The following is a 14289-nucleotide window of genomic DNA, read 5'->3' on the forward strand; positions in this document are numbered from 1 at the left end:
GAAGCCAAGTTCAAGATGCAAACCATGACAGAATTGTGGTCTACACACGGTAGCTAGTGACTCAACCTAATACATAATGATCCTACAGAGGATCAGTGACTTGGGCACATATCCGACATGACAATCAGACATAACCAAGCTAATGGATCAGATAAACAATTGGAGGGATTACCTGACTGGACCGACTAATCAAGAGATAAACCCACGACGACCACAGGGAGAGGGAATGGATGAATATGTAGTGATCAAATGCAGAAATTCCATTGCTATATAGTTAAAATGAAGATACGTAATGGAAATCAAAAGTGTATAAATCTGGCAAAGAAAGGATTATAATGCTATAAACAAAACGCAAAGAAACTAATTAAAGAACCGATGTCAACAATAGCTAATAGAAACTAAAAATGCATTGTAAATTCCAAAAATGATGAAGAACTACTGAATCTAACATACAGTAGATACTCAAAACAAGAATAATCTGGAGAAAGAAAAGAAAAAGTATCGAAACATGTATGTTCCCTTCAATATCGCACGTATATGGATTGGTTTTGCTATCAGCAAAGCAATTACCACAAGGAGTGCTTTAACAAAATACCGAATGATGAAAACTAAGGAAATCAGAAAAGGCATAGAGGAGAAGGGTAGCTCTTACTGGATTGCCGGAAGATTGATTGATCATGGCTCTATGAAGACTCTGAAGCTTGGAGATAATTCGGGTGAGGCTTCGATTGCAAGTCTTTTGTGGGATTGCTGATGCTTTGGAAGCTCATTCCTTTGTTTTTGCAGAGGTTTTGCCAGAGGATTGAGAGAGCTTGCTTCGGTCGAGGGGGGAAGCACCAGCGGGAGGGGCTAATGGGAGAAGAGGGGCGATTCCGTGGAGAGGAAGAGAGGAAGCCATTTAAGAAGAGAGGCACAGTGGTAGGGTGAAAACGGGTGCTGCGTGAAGAAGAAGGTGCGGGGGTGAAGAAACGGTCGTGTAAAGAGAGATCAGAGGATGGTGGGGTGAAGACGGATGATGAAGAGAGAGTCCTGTGTGCCCTTTTAAGGGAGGGGAAGAGGATTCGGGAAGGCCGTTTGTTGAAGATGAGCGGAGGAGGAGGGTGCGCACATGGAGGAGGTGAAGATGGAGGGCGATGGAGGTTGGTTGTGAAGGCTGAGCCGAGAGAAGGAGAAGGTGGCTGGGCAATGAGGGTTTCCAGCGTGAACGATTTAGGGTTTATTTGTGAAAACTTTTTGGTTTTTCCAAAAAGAGACTCCCTTAACAAAAATTTCATAAAAAAATGGTTTAAAAATGATTTTTTAGCAAAATCAATTTTAAATTTAAACTCATTCATTTTTCTTTGAAATTTTCCATTTTTTTTGGTCTTTGTTTTATTTTTCTATTTTTTTGTATAAAAATCCTAAGATTTACGAGAAATAAAGATTTTAAAACTGATTTTTTGTAGTTTTGCAAAGATATTTACAAAAGAGAGTTTTCTGAGAATTCGGGTTTTTATTTTTGAGATTTTTCTCAAAGAGGGGTTCGGATCCGATTCGGATCAAAACTGGGTTAGAGATAAGACTTTGGGTCCGAATTCTAACGAATCCAAGGAATGAATGGAGTTTTTGGTTAAAAATTTACCCGGTTTATTCAGAGGACGGAGGTCAGGGGCAAAAAGGTCATTTTTGGATTTTTTGGAAAATTTGGGGTGTTCACAGTATGCCAACCCGTTTGACCTGTTTAATAAATGGGTTAGGCGGGTGGGTCAACCCGTCAACCCGCAACCCGTTTACACGGACCAATGAGGGCGATGGTCGTAGCCCTCACCGCTGTCGTTACCATAAATTTCAGCAATTGCCTGGCCAGAGCAACCACCCCACGAAAGGGGTTCTCCACCATCTCCTGGTGGTCAGCCGACAGGAGGCTCAATGTTGTCCCCCAGCGTCACCTCGCTTGCTTCCTGTGGGTCACCGAGCACCATCATCGTCCTCTGCTTCCTCTTCCTACAGCACCTGCGGCAACAAGGGCTCGACAGAGGAGGGACCTCTCGCTGCCTCTCACGAGCTCCTCTGTCTCCTTCTCTAGCGCCTGCTTCCCACATCGAGCTGATGCACCTCAAGGTGGGTCGACCTCCGGGAATGCAGGTAGCTTGGCCGCTACCTCTCTTCGACGACACTGAGGGCTCCACCCTTTCTCTCGGTAGCACTTCAAGCGTGAGGCGTCAGACAACGATGTCCACATCGATGGTCTTGAGGCTGATCGGAGGAACAGAGAGAGAGTTGAGGGTTGAAACCCTCTGCAAATCTGAACAATAAGGGAGGGCTACGAATTTGCGATGGATGTTGTGTAATCATGTTGACCCGACCCATTTATTAAACGGGTTCACCGTGTCGTGTCGGGTTACTCGTTTAATAAACGGGTCATGTTCATGTTTGCTACATCCAACCCGTTTAATAAATGGGTCGGGTTCATGTTGAGGTATGCTGACCCACCAACCCGCCGACACAACCCGCCAACCCAACCCGATTGCCACCCCTATCTGTGTCATATCAAGGTTCAATTTCCCTTCCTCAGTTTAGTATGGATCACGTTCTTTGTATTCCTTCCTTCAAAATGAATTTGCTATCAGTAAGGCAATTGACTAAATCTCTGAATTGCTCAATAACCTTTTATCCCAATTCTTGTGTTATTCAGGACATTAAGTCAAAGATGATGATTGGACAAGGTGAAGAAAAAAATGGATTGTACTTCCTATGACCAAACAATAATATCCAAGCCCGTCTCACTACAAACACCGATCATGCATTGTGGCATAGGCGATTCAGACATCTTTCATCTTCAAGAATGAAGTTAGTAAAATCACAGTTGAATTTAGCCTTTGATTTTGATGAATCTCATTGTTGTCATACCTATCATAAAGCCAAACAAACTAGATTAAAGTTTTCTTTGAGTGAGATTAAAATAAAAAATGCTTTTGATATGATTCATTGTGATATATGAGGACCCTATTTGAAGTTCACCTTTTCTGGTGCATATTATTTTTTAAGCATTGTAGATGATTTTACAAGAACAACCTGTGTTTTTCTTATGAGACACAAGTATGAAACCTTTTCTCATATAAAAGATTTTTTTAAACTTGTGAAAACTCAATTCCTTAAACAGATCAAGACCATTCGTACCGATAATGGGTCAAAATTCTTTTCTCACGAGATCCAAGACTTCTTCAAAGATAACGGTGTGATACATCAACATAGTTGTGTTTACACTCCCCAACAGAATGGGGTAGTTGAACGTAAACATCACCATCTTCTTTAAGTAGCTTGAGCTCTCCGCTTTCAATCGGATTTACCAATACATTTTTGGGGTGAGTGTGTTCTAGCCGCAACCTATCTTATTAATAGAACACCAACACCCAAACTTGAGGGAAAAATGCCTTTTGAAAAACTATATAATAAAAAACCCAGTTATAAACATTTACATGTCTTTGGTTCATTGTGTTATGTAACTGACACTGGCCAAAATAAAAGCAAATTTGACTCGAGAGCCCGACGTTATGTTTTTCTTGGCTATTCAGAAGTACAAAAGGCATATAAGGTGTATGATTTAGAAAATTATCAAAGTTTTACCAGTAGAGGCGATTTTTCATGAAAACATATTTCCTTATAAATCTATTAAAGAAAATAAGAATGTAATTGTGTTGCCTAAGCCCACATATCATACCAAAAATCAAGGAACCGTTATCATGTCACATCCGTTACAGGATTCAGTTCCTGAATTACCAACCCATGAAACTTCAGATCCCTCTATAGAGCCTCAATCAAAAGTCATGAGCCCCAATGGCACATAACCCACATCTTCCATCAAAAGTGATCTTAGAAGATCATCCCAAACAAGAAAACCCAATACGTGGTTAAAGGATTTCTACTGCTCGTTGATTTCTTCATCAAGTCCAAATACATCTTCAACACAAGGTTCTAAGTTAAGTACCCGGTTTCTATTGTCAATGTATGTCTCTTTCAAAAAAATTTCAAGTAAACACTCTTCTTTTCTAGCCTCTATAGCTTCTACTCATGAACCTGATACCTTTGAAAAAGCGGTTCAACATAAAGTTTGGCAGGATGCTATGCACTCATAAATACGTGCTTTGCAAGAAAATAATACTTGGATTATCACCACTTTACCTGATAACGTGAAACCTATTGGTTGTAAGTGGGTGTATAAAGTGAAACATAAGTTCGACAGGTCAATCAAACAGTATAAGACATGATTGGTCTCCAAATGATACTCACAACAAGAGGGCCTTGACTATAATGAGACCTTTGCTCCGGTTGCGAAGATGGTCACGGTAAGAACCTTACTTGCAATTGTGGCTGCTCGCAATTGGGTACTTTGTCAGATGGATGTTTAAAACGCGTTTCTACATGGAGACTTGCATTAGGATGTTTATATAGAGATTCCACCGGGATATGCCCAACAGAGAGAGAATTGTGTATGCAAATTACAGAAATCTCTGTATGGTCTAAAGCAGTCACCGCGAAACTGATACCACAAACTTTCTAATGCTCTTGAAAGTTTTGGGTTTACGCAATCTCACGCAGACTATTCACTCTATACATATAAAAAATGCCATGTTTTTGTGGTGGTTTTAATCTATGTGGATGACCTTGTCATTGCTGGTAATAGTCCTGAAGAAATTGATAATTTGAAACTATCTCTCACGGTTATACCACATGAAAGATTTGAGAGTTCTTAAGTATTTTTGGGCATTGAAGTCGCTCATTCAGATAAAAGAATCTATTTATCTCAACAGAAGTATGCCTTGGATATCATAACTGAGATGGGCTTTCTTGGTGCCAAACCTGTCTCCTTTCCTATAAAACAAAAACATGGATTGAGTTCAGAACTAGGGGACCCAGTTCATGATCCTTGTCACTATCGTCAGTTAGTCGAACGATTGATATATTTGAGTGTTACATGGCCAGACATCCAATTTGCAGTACATGTCTTGAGCTGATTCATGCAGCAACCAAGACTCCCACACTTACAAGCCTCTCTTTGAGTAGTTTGATATTTGAAGTCACAACCTGGACAAGAAATCTTGTTGCATAGCAATAATCCACTTCACTTTACAATGTTCTGCGATTCAGATTGGGCAGCTTGTCCTCAGACGCGACGCTCTGTAGCATATTTTTGGGTCCTTCTCCTATCTCCTGAAAAACAAAGAAGCAAGCTACCATCTCTCGTTCATCAATCGAGTTAGAGTATCGTGCCATGGCGAATGCTGTGTGAGATTGTATGGCTTAAACTATTACTAAGTGACTTATGCATTGAACACTCACAATCGGTCACAGTATTCTATGATAATCAAGCGGCTATGCACATTGCAGCAAACCTTGTATTCCATGAGCGCACCAAACATATAGACATTGATTGTCACGTTGTGAGAGAAAAACTGGTGCAAGGCGTTATTCAGACCTGTTACATTCGCATCCAAGATCAAGTGGCAGATCTCTTTACCAAAGCCTTGGGAAAAGAAGCATTTATTCATTTTTTTGACAAACTCGATGTGTGCAATCTCCACACACTGGTTTGAGGGGGAGTGTTAAGAACTCTAGTCATATTAGAGTGTCAGAATAGATGTTACGAACTCTAGTCATATTAGAGTTTCAAAATATTCCAAAATAGAGTTCCAGGAGATAAAGTTCCAAAAGATAAGATCAATAATCATTATCATCATCTCAGAATAGAGTCCTGTGTGTAGACATTTTAAGTTTTCTCTTATATAAATACATGTATCTACCGTGTGTATTATCATCAATGGAAACCTAGCTTTCCCTTAAGTTCTTTATTTCCTTTAAATGCTGGTTTTCTCATTCCATATGAATTCCCACATGAGATTTGTTATCCTCTTTGCTGGCTTCTTGGAGATCTTGAAAATAGCAAGGTGAGTGAAAATAGAGCATATGACATGCCTAACTCACCCGTGACAAATACCTAGACAACCTTGATTTGATCTTTGTCATGATATGGTCCTCCACTTTTGTGCCAGATACATTCATTTTTTGTGTAGTAGGTACAAAGCTTGATAGTTAGTAGATTTCCTTTATTACAAGAAAAGATGGTTTCGACTGCCTATACAGATCATTGAAAGTGATCACAATGGTTAGCTCCAAAATTTTTGAGAAGGCAAATTAGCCAAGTTCTGCTAAATTGTAGTGATGATGCAGCCCAAGGAGTCGTACACCAGTGACCTTGTAAAAGAGAGACGAACACACTATAGAGGTTGAGTCGTTCTACAAATCTGAGTTGGTTACCTTATTAAACAATGCTGCGAGCAAGGAAATGTTGAACAATAGGAGGGACGGAGAACAACTTTGCTTCAGCCCCTTCGACAAACCAAATGCATCTCTAGTCTAATAATTTGTTACCTTTTTTTTTCATCTGATAAAATAGTCTCAATGTTTTGATATTCTACTTTTTCATGTTTTTGAGCCACATACTTAAGAGGTGTATTTGGTTATACATTATGTATCCTTTTGTTTCTGCAGTTGCAGTTGTTTTGTTGTCCTTACAAAATGTGGATTTGACATATTTATTTACCTTTGGAAGCAATCTTGGTGGTCAATGCTCTTGAATGAATTTATTAACTTCCTCAATGTTTTCACTTAAATTTTTGTTTTAGACTGAAGTAATATAATATGTTTGGGGACAAAATTGGCCACATTGTAGAAAGTGTGGTATCCACGAAGTGGGCAACTGACGCTAATTAGTCATGTCTTAGGATGTGACTATCGGGCTGCTAATTTATGTCTTCAGGTCTTAAATTAACTTGATAGAACTTAATAAAAGCAAAAATAGGTACACTTACAGGGCATTTTGCACTTATCTGTTAACTCAATATTCATTACAATATCTAATACAAACCAAAATACAGCTATGGGACAATTACAAGATCTTTCAATACAGAAAACTAGCAGACTAACGACAACTTAAACCTAAGATGCTTTAGTTTCTTGTTGATATCCTTGTTGCAGTATCCTGTAAGCGTCTTTCAAAATCTTTGTTACTTCTATCAAAACTCTCACTCTGGAACAATAATAATAAACTTTTAAATATGCTGAATCTATCCATGAGGTCAAATTGGATCAAAACAACTGCACATAGGAGATCTAGAGGCATTTGTATGTAATGTCACCATGAGCATATATATATATATATATATATATATATATATATATATATATATATATATATATATATATATATATATATAGGGCATGAGGTGCAAAAAATTGGTCATTGTACAACTTCTTATTAATTAACATTCTTACCATGTGGGTTGAGAATGTAATTAAAAGGGGCTACCCTAAGCCCGAGGTGAGATTTGATTTTCATTTTTATTTGTATTTCGTCCAACAACATTGAGCCCCAAAATCAAGTTTCTATTCAAATCCCTACTCAACCTCAACATGATGTTTTATTTTGTGTGTTTTTCTAAGTTTTGAGAGCCCTAACATCCATATGTTGTTTGCATTAGTGTCTTTTTAAGTTTTGGTGGCTCCCACCACTGAACTCTTTTTCTTCTAGGTCTCACATACGAGGAACGAATGTTTGCAATGTCACCGTTCCGAAAACAAAAGATCAAGGATTCTTGGTTCAGCTGAGCCTTGCTCATCGGAGGAGGAATGACACTTTACCTTGAAGAATGGTCTCCACACTCTCTCAAAGTTTGGATCCAGTTTTAGGTTCAATTTAAAAAATATATATTTTAGTGGAAAACTCCTTATTTTTGTTTTTCAAAATTCGAGAGGGATCCATAAAATGGTGATCTTGATAGAACAATTCACTTATCTCCAAGATATGAGTTTCTAGAAAATCGGCGTTATGAGGTTAGTAGTTTCGTTGTTTTTGTAATTTTTAGATATTGGATCCACCTCAGATCCATAATCTCATTTTTTTTGCATTTTGTTCTGTACAGATTGATAGAGTCATATCTCTATGCTCATAAGTCAATTTTGACATTCTTAGACTCATTGAAAAGCTGGCGAATGTAACTACATTTCACATGTTTGGCTCATCTTCAGATTCTGTCTTTGAAGCCTCTTAAAACAAGTGTGAACAGGAAGAAATAGTCATTTTGGTGATTGTTTCTCATTAAAAATATCTACTCTTTTATTTGTATCTCAACGACCTAGTATAAAAAACTATGTTTTGGGGATCATTAAAAAGCTAAGATTAAGATTTAAGTCTATTTAGTTTTAAGCCAGATCCGAAAACCATTATGGGGTTTTTGTTTTTTTGGTTCAAAATTGGGTTACAATATTTTTTTTGTGTGATAAAATAGTCAACTAGTCTGCATTTCTAAAGGCTTATCTCTCCAACCATTCATCAGAAAACTGTGATTATGGTGGTATTGAAAAGATATCAGACTCCTATTTATCTATATATTTTGTTGCTTTCTCACTAACCCATCCTCTTTATAAGGCCATCATTTGACTCTTCATCTTCTGTCTCCCCTCTGACTTTCTCTCCATATCAGGATCCATGCCTCAGTCCGGAGAGCAAGTTCTGCTCCTCCGTATCTGGTAGTGTTTTATCCCTTCTCACCTTTTTAAATAGGGTGCACAGTCCCTATTCGGTCCGCCAACTCTACTTTCCCATACTCGTCCTTCTAATTCAGCCAAGGATGTTGTGCTCCCTTGTGCTTTCCCTGCATGTTCACCCTTTCAGTCCTACTTTTCCTCCCTGCTTGCTTCTCCTTTGGCTTGCTCTTCCACCCACCCTCTGCTTTTCTCTTTATCTTTTTACTCCTCTCCCTTTCCTTTTCACGCGATCATCTCCTTAGCTTCCCTCTCACCTGCTACCTTTGTTAACACCCTTCCTTCTCTTTCCTTTGATGTTCTCCCCTTTGCCTCCCTCTCCTCCTCCCTTATGTTTGGGACATTAAGATCTCCTTGTCGGTGTTTTGGGTTCCTCACTCTTATTAACTCCTCATTTGGGAGTGAGCTCTTGCTCAAGCAATTGGACCTCATCAATTTTGAGCTTTGTCGAAAGGTCTCTTTGATGCCTACCTCCCTTAGATAGATAAAGAAGTTTGTTCATTCCATGAGGGCTCCCTCAATAACTGTACTGAGGGCCGGTCTTAGGCGTTTGCCTTGATGCACTAGGTCTACTTGATATGGATCAAGTTGACCCTAATCTAGAGATCCAGTAAGGAGATCAGCTAGGCTTGGTGGGGCGCACTCAGGGAAATCTTTCCTTATTTTTGGTCTTGATAGAAGGACGTGCAAGTTGGGTTAAGGTTCTAAGAATAGAAGAAAGAATATCAAGGGGGCTTGTTTATTTCTCGAGGATAGGATTCTAAAAATAGACAAGTCAAAGAAGGCTTATCTAGAATTAGCCTAGGTCCATAGAGGTTTAACTAGATTTAGAAGACTATTAAAATTATTTTGGTAAATTGTGTAAAGGGTTTATGAGGTCCTCTAAGACTATAAATAGGACTTGTATTTCCCTTTTGTAGGCATGATAATGAATTTCTTGCTCTCTCTCACACATACACAAGGGCTCACCCTTCTCTTCTTATAACTCTCTCGTTACTGACCTCTAGTAGGTCAAGTGAACTTACATTGAAGATTAGGTTGTTGCCCAAGGTCTAGTCAACTAAACGTGTGGCCAATCCAAGTATCGACAATCCTTGCCATCCTGAGCCAATCCCTAGAAGAACCGACCTCAATCAGCCAACCCAACCCCTTGTAGAAGCCCTTTTCTAAGTTACCCAGGTCTAAGTAAGCCAACCACGCCTACTACCTTAATCCTAACCAAGTGTGAACCTACCCAAACTCAAGTAAGCCCACCTAAATTATGTAGGCCCCAAAAAACTCGTCGGACTTCAAAAAATTCTCTAGCCCAAACTATGAAAAATTTGGCTCTGAATTTTTGGACTTAGGGTTCTTTAGTGTGTCGTTAACCAACACTCTGAATTTCATGATTTATTGAGTGCCCAGTATAGAGAACTTGATTTTACAAGTCAAGTCTATATGTACCAAACTCAGCATATTCTTGCACAATCCAGAAATCTTCTATAACTTTAAAAACCTATAGCTCCCTGTTTTCGCAGCTTTTGACCCTGAAATTTTGATAGAACCTTCCTTAAGGTGTCTGGAACTATCCCACAAAAAATGAGATTTTTTTGCTGCACCAATTAGGACAACCTATTTTCTCGTGGACTCTATTTTAACCCAACTACCCTGTCTACTCGAGTTACCATATTAGCCCATTTGAATCATACCCTTCCCGTGTTTGATCATCGAAGGCCAAGTCTGCATCAACTTGGTATTAGAGTGAACCCCATGTCACCTAAGAAAAATCAAGACCAACCATCAAATATGAATCTTGAGTTCATTAACAAGTTTGCCAAAGAGATCAACACCAAGTTTGGTGGTGTTGAAAACCGCATGTCTAGTCTCAAGGCTAACCTCCAACACATCACTAATATGCTATAACAACTCCAAGTTAGCATCCACGTTGTGCATCAACAATTCATATCCTCTAACTATGGAGGAGGATCCCACGAGGAGCATGTCGATTATGAAGAAGAGGATGCACAAGAGTCCATTCTTGGACCACACCCGAGAGTGGGAAATGAGCCTAAGAATGCAAAATTTTTGCGTCTCCCTTCCACGATTGGTGATATTTTAATTTTCCACTTTTACGAAAAAAACCCACAAGACTGTTTGTATAAGACCAAACAATTTTTTGTAAGCCAAACTGTGGCCCCAAAAAACAATTAGGATGCGATGTAGCTTAATTACCTCAATGATGGAGCTTTAAGGTTTACCAATGGCATGAGCAACACCATGGCACACCTACTTGTTTTGAGTTTGAAAGAGAACTCCTAAGAAGGTTTAGACTTTCACTCTACGTGAACAATGACGTAGAAATAAAAAATGTTATGAAAAAAGGGTCCATCCAAGAAAATCAAGCAAAGTTCAAGGACCTATGTACCATGTGCGAAAATTGGTCTGCATTTATGGGAGGACTTAAGTATAACATATAGGTTGAGCTCATGGCTCTGAACTCCCTGACCTTAGATGATTGTTTAGTAAAGGCTAGCATGGTGGAAGAAAGGTTAAGGTCTTTCTTTATAAAAAGGTATAGTCGATCTTTTGACGGGCTGAGAAACTGCAAATTGAACAAGGAGGAGGGAGCTAAAACCAAATTTGGTACCAAGGTGAAGACCGAATTCATTAACAAGACCCAAATGGCTGATAGCACAATAAGGATCTATGCTACAATTATGATAAAAAATGGGCTCCCAGACACAAATGTCTTATGTGATTTTTTAAATTAACATGTAATTAAAAGGCGACTTACTTTCCCTCATACACCTCAACAAAACAACACCGTTGAGCGTAAACACACACATTCATAAGGCATGCATCATTAAATAATAAGTTTTGGGTTGTTGCTTTTTGTACTCTAATCAATAGGCTCCTAAGTCCAAATTTGAGTAACAGAACCCCATATAAGCATTTGTTGAAACATGTGCTTAGGTATGAGCATCTCAAAAATTTGGATGCACATGCTACCCATATCTAAGGCCTTATGTTAATTCAAAATCATCTCCAAGATCTAAAGATTGAGTGTTTATTGGGTATGGTATAAATTACAAAGGTCATGTTTGTTATGACCTTGTTATAAGAAAAACCTTTATCTCCAAACATGTTTTATTTGATGAATCAACTTTTGGTATGTTGGAATAAATGTCAAAGAACCTGTGCTTGCCAAAGAAATAACCTTTTGGATTCAGTCATCAAACCAATCCCAAATGCATTTGGAAGGTCTCGCTTCCAAACCTTCATAACGTATTGCCTTGCCTATGCCTATGCCTATGTTACCTGGATCTAGCCCTACTCTTCTACAAGAACCAAATCTTCCAAACCAAACCCAAGAAAATTTGGACTTTGACTCAAATTTGTCCATGTCTCCTATTAAGTCTCAAGGTACGTCTAGTCATCAACCAAGTCCTATCCCAAGTCACCATGTTACTGAAATGGACCCTGAGGTAGATCCTGCCAGACAAAGTTGTATTAGGACTCATTAAATGGTAACCCGGTCTCAGAATGGGACATTAAAGCCTTGATTATTTTCAGCCATGAAATATCCTATACACATAGGACTCTTGACAAAGGTATTGGAAGACCTAAGGTGGAAACGTGCTATGAAAGATGAAATGGATGCCCCGTAAAAAAACCAAACATGGACTCTTATCCCAGCTACGAGTGCTCATAATCTGGTTAGTTGTAAATAGATATATAAAATTAAGCATCTTGCAGATGGAACCATTGCCGAATACAAGGTCAAATTAGTTGTCAAGTGGTATAGTCAACAGGAAAGTATAGACTATTTTGAAACCTTTAATCATGTTGTTAAACTCACTTCTATCAAGACTATTCTCTCTATTGCAGTTAACTCTGTCCTCATGCATGGTTTGAAAGGTTAAAACTGTACTTAGAAAAATTAATGTTTGTTGAGTACCATGCATATTCATCTCTATTCATTTGTTATGGTAATAATGTAAAGATGTATATTTTATTATATGTGGATGGCATAATTACTAGGGATGGCAGTGGGGCAGGGCGGGGGACAAGGTCTCCACCCCCGCCCCGCCTCAAGATTTTATCCTCCACCCCCGCCTCCATCCCCGGGGGGGAATGGATTTTATCCTCCATCCCTGCCTTCATCCCCGTTTCATGTCCTCCATCCCCGGTTCAAACGGGGATGAGGCGGGGATATTGCGGGGAAAAGTGGTTGGGGGTGGGGATGAGGCCGGGATCGTGGAGGGGACGGGGTGGGCAAAAGTGCACGTCCATCCCCGCCTCCACCCACGGACGGGGATGGATTTTAACCTTCGTCCCCGCTTCCATCCTTGTTTCATACCCTTCATCCCCGGTCCAAACTGGGCGAGGCGGGGTGGGGCCCCGCTTTCCCCCGTCCACTGCCATCCCTAATAGTTACAATAGAGAACTCTCATCAAGAAGTCAAAAAATATCATCCAGACCTTTGGTCAAGAATTTTCAATAAAAGACTTGGGACCTTTGCACTATTTTTTGGGAATTGAAGTGATCCTAGACTCGTTGGATATTGTCTCGACATACATCATATATATGTTAAGACAAACATGATAGACTGCAAAAAGCATGGCTTCACCTACAACAATGTTCCACTTTCCAAATTTGCTGGAGAATTGTTAGAGAATCTCACTCAATACAAAACTCAATACAAAAGTATCGTGGGGGGCTTTTAGCATGCCATATTTAATGCTTTTGTTGTAAATAAAGCATGTCAGTTCATGCATGAGCTCACGTAGTATCATTGGTCAGGTAAAACCAATATTAAGATATCTAAAAGGAACTCTCAACTATGGGCTCTGTATTAAACAATAAGATAATCTCAAGCTTGCAAGGTTCTCTTATGCAAATGGGCAAGTTACCTATATGCTAAAAAATCCACTAGTAGATAACTTACTGCCATGGAGCTTCCCTAAACAACAAACAATTGCACGAATCTTGTACAAAAAGCCAAATGCAAAGCCGAAGTCAGAGCAACCTCAGAATTGATGTGGCTTAAACAACTCTTAAAAGATCTGGGATTTAGTTTGCTTCAAAGTCCAATCCTCTAGTGCGATAATTTGGGAGCAACTTAAATGTTAATCTCGTGTTTCATGCCGGAACGAAATACATTGAAATTGATTATCATTTTATCAGAGAAAAGGTTGCTCATCGTGAATTGAAAGCCCAATTCGTCCGATCTAAAAATTAGATATCAGACATTCTTAGTAAAGTGTTACCTGAGCCGAAATTCCAGTTCTTCCGAGAGAAGCTCAATCTTAAAGACATTGGCTTGTGGGGGCGTGTGAGGATAATAACAGATCCAAACCCAAATCCAGGTCCACATGATAAAGTGGTTCTTCTGACCAAGGACTCTCAACATGATCCACACGTTAAGGAGGACTCATATTCCAAAGACTTCAAGGATTAAGGACTCCTTCCTCATAAAGTGTTAGATGCTAAGGAAAGGAGAACTCGTCTCTCAAGAAGAAGTCTCAAATGTATACAGTCTTAAACAAATTTGTAAACAGAAGGAACCTTATTGTAATTGGATTTCCTCATATTTAGAGGAACCCCAAAAATGTGTAACACTTGGGATCCTAAATAAAAACGGAAGAGAACTCCTATCTGGGATGTGAACTCAAACAGAAAGAGAGAGAAGTAGGTCAATTTTGGACAGAACCGCTTTAAACGTGTTGT

The sequence above is a fragment of the Nuphar pumila genome, chromosome 5, assembly GCF_984573655.1.
Source record: "Nuphar pumila chromosome 5, dmNupPumi1.hap1.1, whole genome shotgun sequence".
Lineage (NCBI taxonomy): Eukaryota > Viridiplantae > Streptophyta > Magnoliopsida > Nymphaeales > Nymphaeaceae > Nuphar > Nuphar pumila.